This window comes from Scomber scombrus, chromosome 17 (assembly GCF_963691925.1).
Source record: "Scomber scombrus chromosome 17, fScoSco1.1, whole genome shotgun sequence".
Taxonomy (NCBI): domain Eukaryota; kingdom Metazoa; phylum Chordata; class Actinopteri; order Scombriformes; family Scombridae; genus Scomber; species Scomber scombrus.
This window is the reverse complement of record NC_084986.1, coordinates 23,804,850-23,813,489: the sequence shown is the minus strand read 5'-3', so window position 1 is coordinate 23,813,489 and position 8,640 is coordinate 23,804,850. Positions and strand designations below refer to the sequence as shown.

General features: G+C 40.6%; 1 pseudogene; it reads left to right on the top strand.

The window, feature by feature from the left end:
- The first annotated feature begins 6,744 nt into the window (after window positions 1-6,744).
- On the top strand, window positions 6,745-8,047 carry LOC133997395 (putative nuclease HARBI1; annotated as a pseudogene).
- Window positions 8,048-8,640: the final 593 nt, after the last annotated feature.

Sequence of the window (8,640 nt, the reverse complement as noted above, 5' to 3'; positions counted from 1 at the left end):
CAACATACAGCCATAACTTAACTTTTCAATCTAGACAAAAGCGTTCTTAAAGAGCTATCCTCATGGTGAGCTAGAAATGTGTGAGAAATTGGACATAACTTAACAGTGCTCTATTTATAGTCAATCATCCGACATTATGTGCACAGCTGATCTGATGCAATTCAGTCAGGACTTCTTAACAGTCAGGATTTCATGTCAGCGACACTATTTAAATAGAATATCCCCAGCTCCTTGGAAATAACCTTGAAAAGAGGAGTTCAACTAGAGGGAATCATTAAACAAAATGGTAACTCTACCTCCTTTCTTATGCACTCTAGCTTCACTCATAAAACTGAAGTTGGGAGGGACTGGTCTTGGTCTAATCCAGTTTTAGTTAAAAACATAAAATTGAGATTGTACTTGACAATAAAATCATTGATTAAAAGAGTATTTCCTGCCAAAGACCTGATGTTTAGTAGAGCTTCGTGTGTTAAAAGCCGTGGCCGACGAGGAATGGATGTTGAATTGGACACATTTGAATTGGTTGAGTGCTTTCTGGTTCTTATCAGATTTAAACATTATTTTTCTATTACCTATCAAGACAGGGATTGAGCAAGCTATCAGCACACAAGGCCCCAGCTTTTCCTGGGGAGAATCATCTCAAGGCGCCATCAGCCTTGTAGCCTGGACACAGTAGATATTAATTACAGCTTACTGCATTTTATAATACTGGATAATGACTTTTTGGTTTCAGTAATACCTGAAAGTTCAGACAGTTTAGCATGAAAAGAGACGATATCAAAGCATGACTAAAGACAGAACCCCTGAGAAGGACTTCCTGGCAAACATAAAAGGTCTCCCAGTTAAGAAGACTCCCACCATTAAACCTTTTGTTTAATTATTGAAGTCTGCAGAGAGCCTCATCTTAAGAACCAGAGTGCATTAATCCAAACAGTTTGGGTTGTGTAATTCATAATACAACCCAAACACTATGTCTAACTCATTTCCTGAATGTCACAATAACGACCTATCAAAGGAAGCCGAAAAGGTCAATTTAAAGGTCATGATCAAGCATTGCATCAATTTTTGTAACACAAATGCACTGCTCAAAAAAATGATCATCATTAATCATCACAAGTATAACACCAAGTCAGTTCAACTTAAGGGAAATCAATCTGTCCATTTAGGAAGCACAAGTGATGGTTAAGGGCAAATGAAAGTGACGCGAGGTGCAATGGAGAGGCAAGAAAGACAACCATAGACCTCCATGTCATAGCCAACGGTACCCTGAATGCAGTTAGGTACTGGAATGAAATCCTCATAGTAATTGTCAGACCTTACATTGGTGCAGTGGACAATACCCGGCCACATGTAGCCAGAGTGTGTAGGCAGTTCCTGGATGATGAAGGTATTGATGCCATTGACCGGGTCTCATGTTCCCCTGACCTAAATCTAACTGAGCACCTATGAGACGTTATGTATCGGTGCATCCGACGCCACTAAGACCACCACAGACTGTCCAGGAAATCACTGATGCCGTGATTCAGGTCTGAGAGGAGATCCCCCAGGATGCCCTCTGCTGACTCATCAGGAGCATGCCCAGACGTTGTCGGGAGTGCATACAGGCATGACGGGGCCATACACACTACTGAGTCACATTATGAGTTGCCGTAATGAAATTCACACAAGTTGGATCAGCTTTTCATTTCAATGTTTTACTTTGGTTTTAGATGTTATTTTGAATCCAGCCCTCAGTGGGTTGATGATTTTGGTTTCCATTGACCATTGTTACATCATTTTGTTCTCAACAAATAATTCAATGTACCCAAGTAAAGATTTTCAACTTGAATCATTCCTTCATCAAGATCCGATGAATTAAACAACGAAAACAATTTGTATATAAACTAGGAAACAGGGGATGCTATTATAAGTTATACTTTATACCATAAGTAAGAGACAGGACTTTTATTTTTATTTTATTTATTTTCCTTTCTTCATACAGTAAGTATATTTCATCCTAGCTCAATTAGAATCCTCTATGCTTCTATGCTCCTGTTTTAGTTTGCTGTTAATGGAAACTAAAATCTTAATAAGTAAATTCAGAATGATATACAGTATGTACTAAATCAATGAAATAACTTCCACAGCACTCACTCCATCAGTGCAACAGAGTCATATCTCTGCTGCTCTGAATGTTTCATGTCTCATTAAGTACAGTATTTTCAGTCTCATCCAATTTTGCTTAAATGTGATTCTTGGTGTCATGAATATTGTGAATCATCATTAGTCACTGTAGATGTAGACATTTCCTTTTGTTCCTATTATTTCGGGAACTCAACTGGACAAGCTCCATCTGCTGATGAAGATCATGTTTATGATTGAAATCTCCAGGACACCTAATGCATGGACCTTGTGGTGAGATTATTTTGTCAACTGCTGTTTCAGAGAGTGCAGACAGAGTGTAACTGGGCAAAAAAACAAATGTATTCTATTTATATGTAATGTAATTTCATACTGATTATCTGCAAAGTGTTTGAAACTACATCAAAGAAAACGTATATAGCTTCAGAATGGTTTTTTTTCAGAGTAGCTTGCAGCTGCTACATTCATTATAAGTGTGGTGCTGTTGCATTAACCACTTCCAGTGAAGAGTAGCTTGTAGTAGAGGGTGGACCAAAATGGAAAATCTAAACCCAACATGCATAAATTCTACTTCAAAAGACAAAGATCCAATCTAAAAGGGACCCAAACTCAGTCAGACTGGCTATTAGTGTCACAGCCCCAGCTGTGACCTGAGTTTCCTTGTCTGTCTTGTCCCCTCTCCTTTGTGTTTTGTCTCTGTGTGTGTGTGGCCTCCTGGTTCCTCCCTTGCCTGTTCTTCTCCGCACCTGGCCTCAATCTCATCATCATCGATCTCCACACCTGGCCTCAATCACCTCAACAAGCTGCTGCAGTATTTAAGACCGGTTCTTCATCCCATTCATCGCCAGATAGTTCTGCTACGCATGTGGTAATGCTGGGCCGTACTTCTTGTGGTTTTGCTTAGTGAAGAGTATTATTGTTGTAACCCCTCTCTCCTGTCCCCTCCACAGTTTTCGCCTTCCCCACCTGCTGGTGCCCTGCCTCTGTCCCCTGGATCCCTCTCCTCGTGCACTGCCTTCCCCTCCTGGACATTCCCTCACCAACCTTCCCTGGAACCCTACCTCAGACCCAGCCACTGCTCCCTCACTACCCCCACTCTGCCTATTATTAAAACCCTTTTTTGAGTTACCTCCAGTTTGTTTTGCTCGTCTCTGGTCTGCTCTAGGGTCCTGTTGTTTCTGGTCGTGACAACCCCTATTACAGACTGTAATAGAAAGAGAACAGTAGCTTGATTATCTATTGGTTAAATGAGGGGTTCACAACTTTCCAAGTCTGTCTGAGAGTCAGGAGCCCAAATTAACACTGACACAAGGTTTTTTTGCTGTAATTATTTTGTACAATCTGTTCAATCATCTGTTCCTACTGACCATTAGAATATCCCTCCATAATGCACTTAGAATGTAAGAGATGGGGGACAAAAGCCACAGTCCTCTTTCTGTGAAAAAATGCATCTAGAAAATTATCTGAAGCTATTATTACGCTCCAGCCGCCCAAATCATGGGTTTTATTGGTGAAAAAGGTGAAGATAATCATCAGTGGCCTTTTATTTGTCTAACCATAAAGCTATGGTGAAATTCAGTTCTGCCACAGTGATCTGCAGGGCTTATGTGAAACTTGCTCTTTTGCTATTAACCGCATATTCTCACATCTTTCAGCTGGAAACACTGGGTTTGTTTGTTTCATGAAAAAAAACTGCCTTTTCTTCATATTCAGTGTTTTAAAATCCAAAGCAGAACTGACCACTGTCTGACTGTTTTCACACAACCATGTCTTCACCTTTGTTGTTTACAGCACCTCTGAATCATGTCACATCTGACCTGTGGGTGATCCAGGCTGTTGTGTTTACCTTCTGAAACACTTGCGTCATGTCTCTTTGATATAAGTTCAGACCTGACATCAGTAACTGTGTCTACCCTGCAGATGAAGCTGTGGGAAGTCTTCCATATCCTTCACTTTTCCATACACCATTTCTCTGGAGAGAACAGTAAAAGCATCCTGTTGTTCCAAATCCAGGAGAGCAATATTAGAGAGCGTTGTCTCCCTCTTCCCCTCCTCCCCAGACGCAAAGCTCACACAGAATTTAGGTCTGGTGGAATCTATCTTAGGCATCATGGCTGCACCATGATGTGTTTTCAAGATTCAAGACAACTTTATTAATCCCTTGAAGGGCAATTCATTTGGTGCCAATGTTTCAAGTCTGGCAACCTGGGGTGTCGAAATGGGCGTCAAACTTTTCGCATGTCAATGTCATTGCCGCTTCACTGCATTACGTGGTGGTGGCGGCATGTAATGTGTTAAAATTACATGCCAGCAACCATGTTCAGATAGAATGGGCAGTGGACAGAATCAAACAGGCCAAAACAAAAACAGAGGTTCCACAATAATCACAGAAGCCAGAATATCAACTTACTTAATCTCTGATAACATATCATGGTCATTTTATGAGTAAGTACATATGTTAGTACAATGAAAAATCTAGAATCTATGTGCAAATATTTCTGAGATGAACTTTTGGACACAAGATGTCTCCTACTTCACTTAAAATTCCATACTCAGTGTTTGTCCATTAGTGGTTTCCAGTAGAGCCGATTTTTTCGGCCGATATTGACCAATCACAGATATATCGGTATCGTTAAATGTTTTCCAATATATGCCGATATACATTTAAAGTTGTATATATGCATATGTTATTGTTGTTTTTTGTTTGTTCCACATGTATTTTTTAAAATTCATATTTAATTATTTAAAAAAAAAACACTTTATTTGTAATTTTCCAATTATCATATAAAACAATCATATTTTTTGTTTTACAAATAACCATAGAAAAACATCCCAACACAAAAAAACCAAACCAAAGACAAACCAATAATTCATATTTAATTCTAATGATTACATTCCCAGTGAAGTTTATTGTTTTAGTGCACTGATGTCATTTTGTAGAATAAAGTTTTGTAAAACTATAAATGTATATATATATATATGAATATAAAAATATTATGTTTATCTTTATATTCTGTACATATAATATATCAACCAATATATCAGAATTGGAATTTTTTACTCACTAATATTGGTATCGGCATTGGCTCCAACAATCCAGTATCGGTCGGGCTCTAGTTTCCAGTTTCCTCATCACACTTATACTAGTTGTGATGTCACAAATCATGCTTGTAGGTACATGTGTTAAACTGAGATTTAAGGTGAGCACAAGGGAACTCTCAGCAGACATCAAGATGAAGGAACATTATAAATTTAGCAAGACTTTAAGACAGAGTGAAGGAGTTACTGATTAGATAGAAAAAGAGATTTACCTGATGTATTAATACTATTGTGCACATCACTGATAGCTGAGAATAGGAGTTGCTATTCTGCATAATTTACCTTGCATTACATGGTGGGGTCCAGTTGGCTTAACTACTGTGACTGATTTAGATTTGAATCACCTCACACTGAAGACATAGTTCAGTTTTCATATATGCTGTTACTGTTGATGCACTTCATTGTTCTGTCCACTAGGAGGCTGACATGGATGTGTTTTGTTGACTGTTTGTTTATTACCTTTCCAGCTCTGGACCCAGTAAAAAGTCATCCTTTACTCACATATAGCAGAGCTACTGGGTGCACTAACATTATTTTTTTTATCTCCAGACCAACCAAGTCATCACACAAACCATTTTTGTAACAGTGCTGTATAAATAGAAACCTCCTATCTGTGCTGGTTGCTCTGGAGATTACCCAAAGTATTAAGTTATCTGATTCCTGTTAAACATGTGTGGAAAGCAGAGGTTGTGGTTTCCAGAAACAGTGAATGCATTGTTATACAAACTGATGCGTTGGCTGTACTGTTCTCCTGTGCAGCTTGGATTCAAGAGGGGAGTAAATCCCTCAGACATGGGCTGACAGCAGGAAGTCCTCATACGGTCTAGGAGAATGTGTCTGAGTAAACAGAGCCTGCAGCAGTGTGACGCAGGGCCGAATAGAGACAAGGAGGGGGTGGACAGCAATTTGAATGGACAAAGCTCTCACATTGCATCTGCTGTCAACAAGGCAATATATCATAATATCCGCCAGACCAATACAATCAGGGAGAATAGAGGCCGAAAAGAGGTCTTACACCTTTTGAGACGCTAACAAAAATGAAGAAAGGTTCCTGCTGAGCGAACCAGCAAAAAGGCTGCTTTGCTTTCTCATGTTTTTATTTTTAAGGTGTTGAAGGAGTGATAGCAGAGCTTCTTTAAATACAGGTCTGCATATTTCAGGAACCTATGCGATTTGCTTATCGAAATAGAGTTGGTGTTGATGATGTGCTACTTCACACTTTACCAGGAGATCCTCTTGGACACAGATGGCAGCTCTGTGGGCATCATTGAAAGTGGGATTTTGCACCTCACTGAGTTTCCAGGGGGGTATTCCAGATAGCGGGTTACGTGAAAACTCAGAGTAAGTCAACTCTGAGATGAGGGAAACTCTGTGTTATCCGTTCCAGAGAAGAGGGGTAACTTAAACTCTGAGTCAGTCACCATGGTAACTGACTCTGTGATTAAACCTGCTCGTTGGCAGGTTTTCTATAAGAAACCCTGAGTTTCTACCTGTCTCCTCCCACTTGAAGCAAACTGCTGAGACATGGGTTGTCCATACATCCGCAATCCGATAGATATCGAGGCTGAAATAATCCGAAATGCCTTACGTCGGGAGAGGATTATCAGACCTCGATTGGATGTGCTCGCATTACCCGAAGAATATCTGTTGGAACGGTATCGATTTTCGTCAACCTCCATCATTTACCTCAATAACATACTCCGGCCATACATATGCAATCTGACACACCGCAGACGTGCGCTCACATCAGAGCAAATATTGTGCATCGCGCTGCTTTCTACGCCAATGGAAGCTTCCTCTACAATATTGGCGACGCAGAACACGTTGGCAAGGCAACGGTGTGTAGAGCAGTCAGGAATGTCACCCTCGCACTTAAACGCCTGTTGTCCATCATGGTAGTGTTCCCTGGGCACAAACCTATAAGAAACATCAAAGAGGAATTCCACAGGATTGCAGGTAACTGATGTAGAAATAATATATTAGATCATTTTCAAGTATGATAGACATTCTGCTGCAACCTCAGACCAGGGTCAGTACAGTAGCCTAATTAGTTGTCATTTTCCAGGGCTGCCAAATGTGATAGGATGTATTAATGGAACACACATCCCTATCACTGCTCCTGCAGAGAATGAAGGGGACTATGTGAACAGGAAATCCTGTCATAGTATCAATGTCCAGGTATATTACCTACCATCTTAAGAATGATAAAGTCCACATCCCAATATACTGCAACTCATGTCGTTCTCTGCACTGTCAAGATCATAGGTGATGCAGCCAACCTCATCACCAATGTGGAAGCCAAGTGGCCTGGCTCTGTACATGATGCTAGGATGTATCGAGAGTCTAGCCTGAGCAACAAATTTGCACGTAGTAAGGAACCTAAAGCTTTGTACAAATATCACCCTTTGTCTCCCTCTTTACAACACACTGAAATGTGTCCACTGTAATTACAGGAGAGTTTGATGGGTACCTACTGGGGGATAGAGGCTACCCATGCCAGCCCTCTCTGTTGACCCCTTACCCTGACCCTGAGCCTGGGCCACAACAACATTTTAATGTGGCCCACTGCAGGACTAGAGCCCGGGTTGAGATGACAATAGGCTTACTCAAATCCCGGTTCCAGTGCCTGCGTAAGCTCAGGGTGACCCCAGAGAGGGCATGTGACATAATTGTGGCATGTGTTGTTCTCCATAATATTGCCACTATTAGAGGAGAGCAACACCCTGCCGTACAGAGCCATGACGCTGATGATGACCATCCCATCCACCCTGCAGATGTCCAGGATGGAAGGGCTGTGAGAGACCTAATTTGTCGGAACTATTTTTGAATGTCCATGACCGTCAAATAAAGGCACATAAATCACATTTGATTTGGGCTTCTTTTATTCCCTAAAAGTACAAAAGCAACAGTCAGGATTTTTTAATATAGTTCCGACCATTAACATATTTCAACTGTGACAATGCACCCACCTCAACTGGCATTCCAGTAAAAGTATTTCTAGATCAGTCTTCCTGATTTTGCGATCTAGATAGACCATTTCCTTCTCAGTCTTCGCGATGGTTTTCATTAAATGTATTTTGTACAGGTCCTTTACTGGTAACTGGGAAACATATGGATGACATTTAAAATCCTACATTTCTACATGCAGAATGAACATGGCATTTACTGATAATCTCACTGTGTTTAGTTGTGCAGTGGAGGTTGAAGGACCCTCCTCCTCATGATGGCCAGCCATGCTCTGGTAAAGGAGAAAAATCTGGTAAAGGAAAAAAAACTCCAAATTCCACCCAAGAATGTGAAAGCGTAGAGAACTGCCAGTAGCTGTACATAATATTAAGACATACTTCTTGATGCCTCTCTTGATCCCTCTCTGTGGCAGCAGACAATGTTTCATCATCCTCCTCCTCCTGTAATGCAGGA